Source organism: Phlebotomus papatasi, chromosome 1, assembly GCF_024763615.1.
Source record: "Phlebotomus papatasi isolate M1 chromosome 1, Ppap_2.1, whole genome shotgun sequence".
NCBI lineage: Eukaryota > Metazoa > Arthropoda > Insecta > Diptera > Psychodidae > Phlebotomus > Phlebotomus papatasi.
In genome coordinates this window covers 37,185,869-37,198,868 of record NC_077222.1, presented here as the reverse complement: position 1 = coordinate 37,198,868, position 13,000 = coordinate 37,185,869, and the positions used below count along the sequence as shown (strand labels likewise).

General features: G+C 31.5%; 1 protein-coding gene across 9 annotated transcripts in view; it reads right to left on the bottom strand.

Moving 5' to 3' along the window:
- The window catches only part of LOC129799012 (carnitine O-palmitoyltransferase 1, liver isoform), a 40,478-nt gene that overhangs the window by 26,562 nt on the left and 916 nt on the right, over positions 1–13,000 (bottom strand). For 3 of the 9 annotated variants that reach the window (XM_055842588.1, XM_055842591.1, XM_055842594.1), the window contains exon 1: positions 8,325–8,567. The exons of the other annotated variants lie outside the window; for them this stretch is intronic. The gene's annotated coding sequence lies outside the window, so the exon portion shown is untranslated. Of the gene's footprint in view, positions 1–8,324; positions 8,568–13,000 lie in introns of those variants that run through there. 9 annotated transcript variants of the gene reach the window in all.

Below are 13,000 nucleotides of genomic sequence, written 5' to 3'. Positions count from 1 at the left end.
AATTAATCCCTTATTATTAAATAATTGCATAAATTCCTGCTTAATTTTCCTAAATGAAATTAAAGAATATTCCGTGGTTTAAATTCAAAGACAGAGAGAAAGCAACTAACTTTTTTTCAAATTGTCATCATCCTAGATATCGACTTCTGGTTTTCAATGACCCCCCTCTCTCCATAAGTGAACATTATCTTCAGACTTTTCAAGGCTGTTTATGAGCTGAAAGATCTTTTGGTCTAAAATATCGTTTTGAAACATTATTCTTAAAAGCTTCAAATTTCCTATAACAAAAAGGTACTCAGATCCATGAAAACGTTTTTGTCCCCCATTGTCTAAATCCATCAAAATCGGTTCATAAATCGAATTAAAAAAAAACAGTGATTCCTCGAAAAACAGTTCCTAAGTGGATTTTGTTTTTCTTTTAAGGTGCTTTTAAGGATTTTATTACTTTTTAAATAAGCTTAAATTAATTTAAAAAAAATTGAAGTTATTTCAGAAATTTTTCGAGAAGGCTTCTTTAGCGTTCGAAAAACGGTTTCTTTTGGGGATAATCCTTCAATGTGGCCACTCCTCATTCTTAAATTCCAGCTACACCCTTGACACTTAATAGAGGGTCTTGTTAATTCTGAATGATAAGCACATCAATTTCGTATTCAAAATTTTGTTTTTGGTATCCCGGAACCCTCCTTAAGCATTTGCTGATTGGGTCTTTCACCCTGTATCCGCCACTGCTTCCTATTCCTGGATGAGACACTTCCTCCAAATATTTCCTTGATAATTCTTATCTTATATTTTAAATGCCTTGAAGAAGATCCCATCCAGAATCGAAGCTTAAAAAATAAATTAAAGAACAAAGAATAAACCGAACTCCCGCCTTGACTTGCCTTGAATTTCCATACGGTCGACAACCAGAAGTGTTTTAAAAGGTATCCAAATGGAGATCTCGCTTTTGCAAAATCAACTGCGCTCTACACGGTCTTTAATATCGATATTGATAATGACTTTGAAAGGATTTCCGAAAGATTGAACATCATTAATAGGATAAAATCTACAAAGGTAACCACTTAAGAAAAAGTTCAACATTAATCCGACTTTCAGTGCTGTCCGACTTTTCAAAAATTACCCTACAATCGAATATCTCCAAGTAAAAATATTTGAGTACTTTTTCCTCTAAGTTCGATACATGGACGCCACATTTGTTTTACTAAAATAAATAATTTGAACCTACTGTGCATATGGCTATATTTCTCTCCCAGAACCTTCTATCATTTGTTCTTGCACATTCTGAATAAAGACAAATATTTAAAAGTGCTGGAATTGTCTTAATTCGTATTCAATATTTTTTTCATAACTTAGTCAGAAAATCAAGAGAAATAATGTCCATGCAAGACTTATTATTATTATTATTATTATTTATTAATTTCTCAAACAACCCTATAAAAATTCTGACCTTACATGTAAGCACTATGTAGAGCATTCATTACAAGTGATGTGTTTTAAAGGAACTTGTAGAGGTAAAATGTAAACATTACTTACATCATTCATGTAAGTAATTACTTTAGAGTAGTATGTAAGGTTTTTGTAAGGAATACATGTAGTGACTTCATAGAAGTCATTACATGTAAGCAGCATGTATTCCATACAAGTAATCATTTTGTAGCCAAAAAGTAGAAATGACTTCAATTTACGATTACATAGACCATACATGGACATTAAGTAGGGCATTCATACGAAGTGACTTTAAGAAGTCTAAACAAAATGAATAAGCGAGAGGTATACCTACATCTTGTAGACTATATTGTACTACTACATTCTTGTAATGTGCAATTATGCTGTACTTGTATTGCTTTTGAATGCAATAAATAAAAAATACATTTGCTATAAACAATGTTTACATACCAGTTAATGTTCAATATAATATTCGTATGAACTAAAAACTGGAAAAAGGCCTAAGTAACAAATTCACATAAAATATGTATATCAAATTTAAAGACTATTACATTGTAAATCCATTTCGATGGCTGAGAAATGACCAATTTTGCAAAAGTTAAATTTGAAATGAAGACTCTCTCTCAATTGGGGATTTCGGGCAAAATGTTATACAAATTATCGAGAATTCAATAATTTTTTGTTCACCTCTAGAGAAAATTTACATACTCAAAAGGCTCATAATTATTAAAAATCTTACAAAAAAACACTCAATATAGAATCGATAAAACGGATAAAGTATCTTTGGATAGACTAAACACTAGATATCTTTTTGTAAGAAATATATTATGTAGTATGCGTGGAATAAGAAATGCGTAAATGAAGGCAATTTGTATCGACTTCCTAAAACAACTTCATTTGTATATCATAGTTTTGTTTTACCTGTATTGACTATATAAGGTATAATAGGAAGTCGCTTTGTATTTTCTATACTAATACAATACTGGTAAGGGATTATGACATATCTTTTTGGAAGGTGTACTATGTAGAGAATAAGTATTGCATACAGGAAGGTAATATGTAAGGACTATCTGAAACAACTTCATCAGTATGCCATAGTATAGTGTTTCTTGTATTGACTACGTAAGGTATAAACCTAAGCCATTTTACATGTTCTATACACAGACGTCACCATATTGTAGAACAATAGTATGATACTTGAAATGTATTTTTTTTAATGTTATGTGCAACCATAACTATATTCATGCAAGTTTACTGCTTTAACGATTGATCCCTTGGCAGATCTGTTAAAGTAGTGTAAAATGGTTTTCATAAGCTTATTGCTTTGTATGACATATGTAAAGAAATAGAAAGGGTAAGAAATGGAATTTGGAAATCGTAAAATCATTAAAAACTGCTTACGTATGCCATACATTTCACTCATGAGACGCACCTTATGAGGAAACTTTGCGAAGTAGATCTCATATGGGAATTGGCTCAGTGGTTAAGGCAGTGGACTCGTATACGGAATATAGCAGGTTCGAATCTCATCAGCGGCAAGGTAAGGAAGAGTTTTTCTCCAACTAAAAATGTGTTAGATTGGTAGTTAGAGTTCTGTACAATAATAGTAGAGAGGTGGGAGGTGGTTGGTGGGTGGTATTACCACTAAAAAAAGGACGAAAGTTGTCTTTTTATTTTTGTAATATTAACTTACACATTACAAGTATAGAATACATAAAACTTACAAGAATACCTTACGTAAGACTATCATGAGCTACACGTGAGCCTTACTTTATAACAAAGTAAGGGTTAATTATGACCTATGTAAGCCATAATATGTAGGGCCTATGTAAGGCATACTCATATGCCTTAATTAACTGAGATATAACTATACATTACATGTGTTCTATACATATGCCCTAGTGGTAAGGCATAAGTAAGGGGGACCATACTTATGCCATACCGGTATCCAATAGGTATATCTTACGTGAAGTCCTGACGGCTAGGAGTAAAATTAAGGGGTTTTGTTCGAAAAATTCCCTTTAATTATGGACTTCGTATTGTATACTAGTAATGCCTACAACCTCCTTACCAGTAGTGCTTACGACAGCTCAGAATTTTTATAGGGGGGTTCGCCTCTCTTACAATGTTTGGCAAAAGAAGAAGAAAAAAGAAAAAAAGTTATTAACAAAATTTAAGTAATTAACTTTACTTACGTATTTAACTTACGTAACGCAAAAATTTACATTTTGAATCGTGAACAAATTTATGCCCTTATCTCGTATACGTAAGTAAATAAAAATTCCAGAAATAATAAGAGTTTTACCTTGGCTATATGGATCTAGTTTGAATCCGACAGACGTAAAAAAAGTAAAGTAAAATAAGGAAGAAGAAGAAGAAGAAGAATTTTACCACCTATAGCATGTCTTAAAAATTATCATTCTCCCCTGTCAATATGGCTTCTATTACTATTAAGAACTTTTATATCTTCTCTAATTATTTTATTAGTCTATCAGATAATCTCTAATAAACTTCATAATATCAAGAAATTGCGTAAAACAAAAATTTTCCGTATTAGCGATTCCCAATTTTTTGAGTCATTACGCTCGTTTATATACGAGTTAGAACCTCTGAAGACAGTAAAGATTGCTATCAACGAATAGAAGTAATTATACAGTCACCGTCTCGATAACTTTGCACCGGGTGAGGAAAATTGTTGTTTTTCATTGAACTCACCAGGAATTCGAACAGATTAGAAAATAGCTTGGAGTCCACCCCAGTTAATAAATGAGCAGATTCAATTTCTCCATTAAATTTACCAACTGATATGTTTTTCTCTTAATAAAATATGTGATTTATAATAAACAAAGGTTTCCTGGCTTGTTCCTCTATGAAATTATTTTCTAACGTTTTGAAATATTTAGCTAACGATGTACTAATTGATATTAATGACGATAAGACCTAGCATGTGACTCCTACGAACGTTTGGGTGTCTCAAGGTGATTTGTAAATACGTAAACGTTCTAATCTCAACTGCAGACTGCAAGATAGACAGAGTTCAAACTGATATAGAAGAGTTGTATAAACAATATTGACTGGAAAATTTATTTTTATCCCCTTGATAGTATATTAGTAAACAATTGGAAATCAAAACAAGTCGATAATCTACTCTCGCATGGAAAAGTCCAAAAACATTGAGACCGGAAGAGAATAATTTTACAAATCCTTGCTTCAACTCTTTGCTATATGCAAGGCAAAAGACAAAACAATTTGTCCATTTGAATTTATTATAGAGAATAGAGACAAGAATGTCTATTCACAAAATTCCTCTAACTCGCAATAATAGAGCACTTACATAAGATCTCTCTCTTTAATGTTGCTTCGCACTTCTATTTTATTTCATTTTAAGATGAAACATAAAACAACAAAATGAAATGCAATGAGTGTATCAACGTCAATTGAAACATGGACTTTGGCGAAAATAGGCATTTACAAAGTTTTCCAATCACGCAAAACTGAGAATTTTCCACAAATTATATACATTATCTGTCCCAAGAGTTCGGTCTTATCAATTTCATGTTGGCAAATATGTATATATATATTTTTTTTATAACACCAAAACATTCATTGAAACCAATGCTTCCTACATTCCGAGTTTTTCCCCAAACAAACACACGAACTCAAAATCACATGTCTTGCATTTACAAGTGACTTTATTCAACAAGTTGTTTTTTTTTTTGTTTCCCCCCTTACCTGTCCCCCCTTACTAAGGTCTTAGGCCTTTAGGCCTATTTTGACCAGTATCCTGTATAGAAAATCCTTGAAAACCAAAACGTCCACAAAAATATATACCAAAATCATCAATCAATAAAATTAAAATATCTCCCAAATACTGAGGAAAAACAATAAATATTTAAGACGGGAACCTTACACATTAATGGCCGTACTGTCAACAAGTTGTTTACATTTTCTTTCGTGGAGTCAGTGCATTTTACCTTAAAACAGACAAAAAAAAAATAAGAAGCTTTACTGAATGAATTTAGTAAATTATTTATAGGTCTGAGCTTAGAAAATATTCATACTGTAATGCACGATAATTGCTAGGAAAAAAAACTTGTTTAAAATTATTCATCTCGATTGTTATGATTTTCCTATGAATTTAAATATACTTGCACATTAATTTATATGCATTACTAGCACAACAGCATCTAAAGTTTATTCACAAGAGCAATTTGTTTTCACAACAAAATCATTAAAGGTACTATTTATTATTATTATTAAGTGCTTGAATTGTTCACTGAACGTTTTCCATTGAAGCACTGCACAATGTGTTTAAATTTAAATAAATACTAAATTTTTTTGTTATTTTGGGATAATTGTTTAAAGTTTTTTAGTCTTAGAATATCACTAAAATTCTGATATAAACACTTGATTTTAAAATTTTTTAAAACGACCATTAAGGGTTTTATTGGAACCTAATTTTCTGTTAAATTCTTTTAATTTTAAAGTAACAAATTTCCTAAAGCCAATGAGATGAAACTGTAAAAACCAGTAATCAGAAGAATATTAAAGTTTATGCAGTAAAAAAAACTTATCTTTTTGCCTAGAAAAAAATATTTCACAAAATTGTTCGTAAAAGTTTGTGAATTGGGAAATTACAAAATGTTCGTAAATCATATAATACATTAAAAGTTGGTGAAAAATTGTAATTTCTAACAAACATGGTTCATAACAAGATAACTTGACGAACATTTCTTGTTTTTTTACAAACATTTTTTCGTAAATGTTCGTAAACATACAGAAAAAAGTACGTAACATTTTGCAGACAAATAAAAATGTACGAACAAATGTTTCTAATGAATCTGCCACACTTTTTAGATCAGGAAAATTTCATAAAGTCAAAATTCAGATCCCTTTCCTTCTTAAAAGCTTTATATATGTCTCTATCCTACTCTTTTACACTCTTCTTCTTCTTTTATACATCACACTAAATTAAATTTAGTGCAGTCCAATTTTGATACCGAAAGAGTTATACAAATCTTTCGAAAAAGAAAGGGACACGAATTTTGATTCCATGGAATTTTCCTGATCTAAAAGGTGTGCCGAAGGCTTAAAAGAATAAAAAATATTCTTAAAGTAATTATGTTACGAACAATGTTTGTGAAAAAAGTTAGAATTCTTAGAAACTTTTTAGTGGGTTATATGATTTACGTTATTTTTAGGTTATATAATTATAAAGGTCCCCAATAGAAATTCACAAAATTTGCGAACAATTTTACGAAATATTGTTTTATACTGTGTAGCATTATTTTTAGATAAAGAAAATTTCACGACATCGAAATAGCCATTCCTATCTTTTTCAGTCGCACTGCGTCTATTTGTCTCACACCTTTGTACTCTTCTTCTTTCCTAGAGCTTCACTACATATTCGATTTAGATACAATACGTGTGAAAAAAAAAGAAGGCAATGGAAATTTTTACTTCTTGAAATTTCCCTGATCTAAAAGATTTATTTACCACTATGTCTCCTTTCAGATCAAGAAAATTTCATGTAATCGAAATTTCCATCGCTTTCTTTCTCAAACTGTTTCACATGTCTCCCCCATTCTATTGCGTTTTTCTTCTTCTTTCGACCATCACAACAAACTCAATTTAGATTTAAATGTAAAAGAGTCAGATAGTCATATGCAATATTTTTGAGAAAGAAAAAGATGGAAATTTTAATTTCATATACTTTTTCTGTACAAAAAGTTGACTTAGATTTAAAAGATTTACATTAAATATTTTATTGCTTTTATCTGAATTCAATATTTAACAAATTTAATGTTTCTTTACTAAATTTAAATTTCTACTGCTCAACAGTAGTGTCAAACAGTTGTATACATCCACTGAGAAAAAAAAGAGGGTGCGATTAACTTTGTTTCCTCATAACTTTAACTCCTTTTAGGTGTAAAAATATATCAACATTTTTTAATGTTAATTTTACACCCTATTAAGGGAAAAATTAATATGAAAAAGGGTACCTTTAACCCCCAATACACCTAAAAAGGGTAATATTTACACCGATTTTTGATCAATACTGCAGGGTAAACTTAACATTTCCAGAATGTTATTTTAACTTTTTCGGATTTCTCTCAGTGTCATCTGCATAATTTTTCTTCATCTAATCATCACAAAAATTACTATACCGTGCGAAAACCATTATTCTCAACATTTTAACATCATCATGGTAAATTTTACAAGACAGCTGTATAATTTATTTTCCGTCAGTAAATTGGAATATCCTTCGATCTAAATAATTTTGATCTAGATAGGAAATTCTGAATAATTTCTACAATCTATTGACAGACTTTGATGTTGAAAAATTTTAATAGATAGTAGAAACAATTTATCCATTTTTTCTCGATTTAGTAATACAAGAAACATACGGAATTTCCCTGCATTTCAATAGGTCGTGTAATTAAGAAATTGTACACTGCACTAAATACCTTATTATAATATTATGCTCACAAGAAACTTAATACTCAATTTACCATTCGTTTACAAATAACTCTGTGATTCGAAAAACAATAGACTCCAATATCACAATTAAACTAGATCACAACTCCTAACAATAGTAAAACAAATATTTGTCCAAAATGAAAGCTGTCACTGATTCTCTTTCTCTATTTAGTCGTTTCGTGATATTTTACTTCACTTCTCTGTGTCTCAATTGCAAATAAAATTGCCCGAGTGGGTGTGATAATAAGAGGATGGTGTTGAGAAAATAAGAAGAAGAAGAAATTTTTGCTATGTCTCTTTCGTCCATAAAAATAAATTCACGTCACATATTGCGTATATATAAGATTGTATTTGTGGGTAATTTATGAAGTTTGTAAGCACGAGAGAAGAAAATCTACCTTCGGACTTTAAACTCTGGCACACGATCCCGGACTCCGAATAAGAACTTCTTCTGAATTAATTACAATTCCAAATCCACACTCTAAATCCCAAAAGTGGTTTTGGATTCAAAGTTCTCTGACCATCACTTGAGCTTGAGAAACTTTCCACAAACACCAGATTTTAAGTAAAATCTCATAGAGCCTTTTTCCGCGATAATTTTGCGATTAAAGTGAGTATTTTCTCTCTCGAGTGTAACCTTCTGTCTGATACGAGAAAAATTTCTAAAAGCGCGCTTCCTCATTCTGAAACATATACACGAATACTCTTTTTTCCCCCTCTCACTAACCTACTCATTCACTCAAGTTGTTATCATACACACAACCTAATCAAAATGCTCTTGTCTCAGAGTGATTATAACTCAAAGTCCACAGAGGAGAAAATCACCTTCCTCGTGGTATTTACGTTATCATCCAGACTTTTTTCAAACGCACATTTTTTACGCCTAAAGACAACCCTGAAGTCACATTGATATAAGATCCAAAATATGATATCACGAGAAGAGAGGTGAAACAAAAAAAAAGATTAAACAGAAGGCAGAATAGAATGTAAAAGACGCAAAATGTGATAAGAAAACAATGAGATTTTAAGCTAAATTTTCAGTTCAACTTTTCTCATTCTCACAAGTTACAGCCGTCATTTGGAGTGTGAATCACTGAAACTTTAACCTAATGAATGCTAAAATTAGAGTTATTTAATTGGGAAGTGTAATTGGAAGAAGATGGTAAATTAGAGCAACATTTCAACGCAAAATTTATTATCTAACAGCCGACAAAACAAAATATCAATTGTATAAAATTTGAAAATAAGGTTCTGAAATCAATTTTTATTTTTTAAAATAAAAACACTTGCAAATTTAAATTTACTAGATAGACGTGCTAATTGACGGAAGCTAGGTGAAGTTCAGAAAACTTTCACCGAAATAGATCTCACACAGTTAATAAGGAGCACTACAGCCGAACAGCTTTATAAAGCTTGGCTCCTAGCCTTCCAAATTTAGTCAACTTTAGAGATTTCCTAGGAATTTCATGCTTGCAAAATCAGCGAAGAGACTTTCGATCGTATTGTCATGGTCTTGGAGTTTGGAAGCAACTTTAAGACGGCGATGGCCGCAATAGAAGGACATGAGCTCTAATTTGCTGAATATTGAATTGATTTTACCCTTGAACTTTCATTAGATTTTAGCACAGAAAATAGGGGAAGGCTTTCAAGCTTCGCATACACTCTGGCTTCGAAGAAATATGTGTTTTAAGACTAGTAAGATTATTAAAGTACATTAACATAGATAGGTCAAATCAATTAAAGGATTATGGGAAAATATGAAGTTATTGAACCCAGAGAGTGTACGAAACCAGAAAGCCTTCCCCTACTGCTAATTTGTGATTCATCTACTTTTTCTGATAAAAATTTAAAATTTATGATAGTCATAAGTACCGGACAATACCCATTCCACTACTTTACAATATAATTCTGACAATTCTTGAATATCAAACTATTGTTACAACAACAAAAATGCAGAATATAAATGAGAATTAATTATTTAAACTCCTTGAACTAAGAGTGTTTTTTTTCCAACAATTTGCATTACTTAAAACTCCCTATCACTAGTAGAAAATCGATAAAATTGTATCACAAAAATTAAAAAAAGAACACTAAACTTCCTAATGGATTTGCCATGAAATTCCTTACTTTATTTCACCTTCATTCTCTAAAACGCATTTCTTATTTGATAAGCGACAATATTAGCCAAATAAGACTGTTTGGCTCTCATTAATGGCGTTCAGGAAAAAAAAATAGTTTAAAAATATTTAACTCAGAAAATAGTTTAAATTTTGTGTGATTTTCGTTCCAGCTTTACAGAATCCTGGAACCTGTAAATTAAACTATTTAAATCAATAAATTTCTTTAGTACCATAAATATGCGGGTGTTTTTGCCCCTACTTTTCCGAAGCTTTTCTTTAATTCTAGCACTTGAGGATGATCTTCACCGATCGGACCTCTTGAGGGTAAAGTCACCCGCATTTACGGTAGTTCTACTCAAAATTAAAACACTCATGCTCAAGAATTGAAACAATTTCAAAAGTTTCCCAACAGAATGTTTGTATAAGTTGTTTTATTAATGTAAACGAATTAAACCTATTTATGAATCATAAAAACAACGTAACATGCAAAATGTGAGGAGTTTTTATCATTTGATTTATTACAAGCCTATAATCTATTGGAAACTGATTTAGAGTTGTCAAGGACTTCAAGGCCTTTCCGAATTTTAACTTGCTAAAATTGGCTGTAAAATGCGCTTTGTAGAATACTTTTTACCTTTGACTTTGGAAATCGGTTATAGGGAATAATTCAAATTTAAAACGTTAACTTCAAGATAATTATTTTCGAGATTATTCTAAAAATATGTTTTTCTCGAACTACATTTGCCCTGGTATCACACTTTCTTATTGATAAATTGTGTACTATAGAGCGATGGCCTATAGCGGAACTCTACTGTATCGGAATTCGATTTTCAGATAAATTCCAATTTCAATCTGTCAAATGTTTTTTGTTTTCAAATCTGGCTGAACTTAGCTTCTCCTACACAAAAAATTTCAGTGAACTATGTAGGATAAATTTAGATTAAAAAAATCCTTGTTTCTTCTTTGTTAAGACATCTATAGGCGTTGGTATCAATATTCTCTTTGTGTACAGAGAGCGACAATCACAAGAACTGATTCCCAACCCACAAATTTAACCCAAATAGACAGGAAAAAAATTCCTGGTATCAATTTTCGTCACAAATTCTTTTTTTGTAAAGTTTGTTTGAGATGTCAAATTTTCCGTCAAAAAGAAAAATTTTTCATGAAGTTCTCCAAATTGAATTTGTTTTAGTTTATTTTCTCTTTCTTAGCTATCTAGGAACAATGGTAAAAATGAAAACATCTAATTGATCCAACTGGTGAAAATGAAAGGATCACCGAGAATCCTTTAAAAGTGTCCCTGTTTTGACACTTATGGCCTCTACACATTGGGAGAATTTTTTGTCAAAAGTTGCTTTTTTGAAGGAAATTCCCTGCAGCGTTGTAGGGGGAAACGCGGAAACGTCAAATTTCTGTCAAAAACGCAATTTTTGACGAAAATTGCTCCCAATGTGTAGACGCCTTTATTTACCTTCGGAATAAACGAACAAAAACAGTGATAGTCATCTTTGGAGTTCGGTCAGATGAGAGAAAATGGTATCAGTAATAAGTTTGTGATAAAACATAATCTAACGGTATAAATTTGCATGCGAAATTTCAAGAAACACTATATAGTGATCCTTTCAAAAGTTCAAATATGATCCATACTTTTGAAAAGGATGGAATATAATCTAATTTGATCCTTACATTTTTACCAGTGAACAATTCACAAAATAGGGTTGTCAGAAGTTATTTGCAAGATACAGTAGTCTCTCACTCAATCGGCTCTTTTTCAATCGGGCGACAAATTTTGTTGACAATTTTCACGTTGAATTATGAAGCTAATTCGCTCAAATTCGCTGTAGTTCTTCCTATTTTATCGTGATCCTTTATAATTAGGCGCTTTTTGTGAAATTTGCACAGGCTTTGACGCTCAATTCTATCGCTAAACCGGATGACATTTTGCCCCATATTCCCCAATGGGAGAGAGTGTACAGACTTCAATGTCAAACAAGTTCAATTTCAATTTCGTTTCGATAGAACGATACAAACATAAATCTGATATTTAAGCACCAGAGTACAGTCAAAATTTTTTAATCAATCAATTACGCAGAGCACTTCGATATTCGGATGATTGCGGTTGAAAAATGACAAATAAAACCCAATGCGAGAAGGATGACTTCTTGACTTTCCTCGTGTGTTTGACAGTTGTCACTCATAAAGAGTCGAATATCGGAGACCTCTGTGTATCACTAATAATCATTGTAATATAATCATTGCTAACCAAATTTAATTTTATATTGATTAAATATTGTTTTTCTTCTCTTCTTTCATTTTACGTTTTGGATGTCGGACTCACTTGAATCCATCCATATCGCCGTAAACGATAAATGTTTTTGCACACCTTGCACACCCAAAATTCCTTTTATATTTGATTTAGAACAGTCATGTGCTAAAGGTTTTTTTTTATGAACTGTATTCCCCACCCCACATCCAAGTTTCTTAGCTCTAAAAAAAAAGGAATTTTTACTTCTATATCCCTTTAAAAATTTATAAAAGATTGCGAATCTTGTCTTATATAAATCAATCAAAAAATTCTCACTTTTCGACGCATATTTTGTCTTTGGAGATTGCGAGTGAAGATTAGTGGAAATCCCACTTCTTTTGTTACTGCGGCTGTGCAAAAAATTGTGTCTGGATTAATTGCGTCTACATGGAATTATTGGACTCTCATCAATTGTTGTATTTCTCTCACTGAAAAATTTATTATCATTTGTGACTGAGGCAAAATATCAACAGAAAGAGCAAAAAGTGCTGGAGTTGCAGCAATATCCAGTCAAGGATTCTGCATTTAGTACACTACTACACACCTGTCTTTTGCAATAATTGAGGTGGGAGGGGGCATGTGGACGGATGAATCAAAATATTTGGAAGGTTTACGTTTTGAGATTTTTGGCGCTTTTGGGGATTTTGCA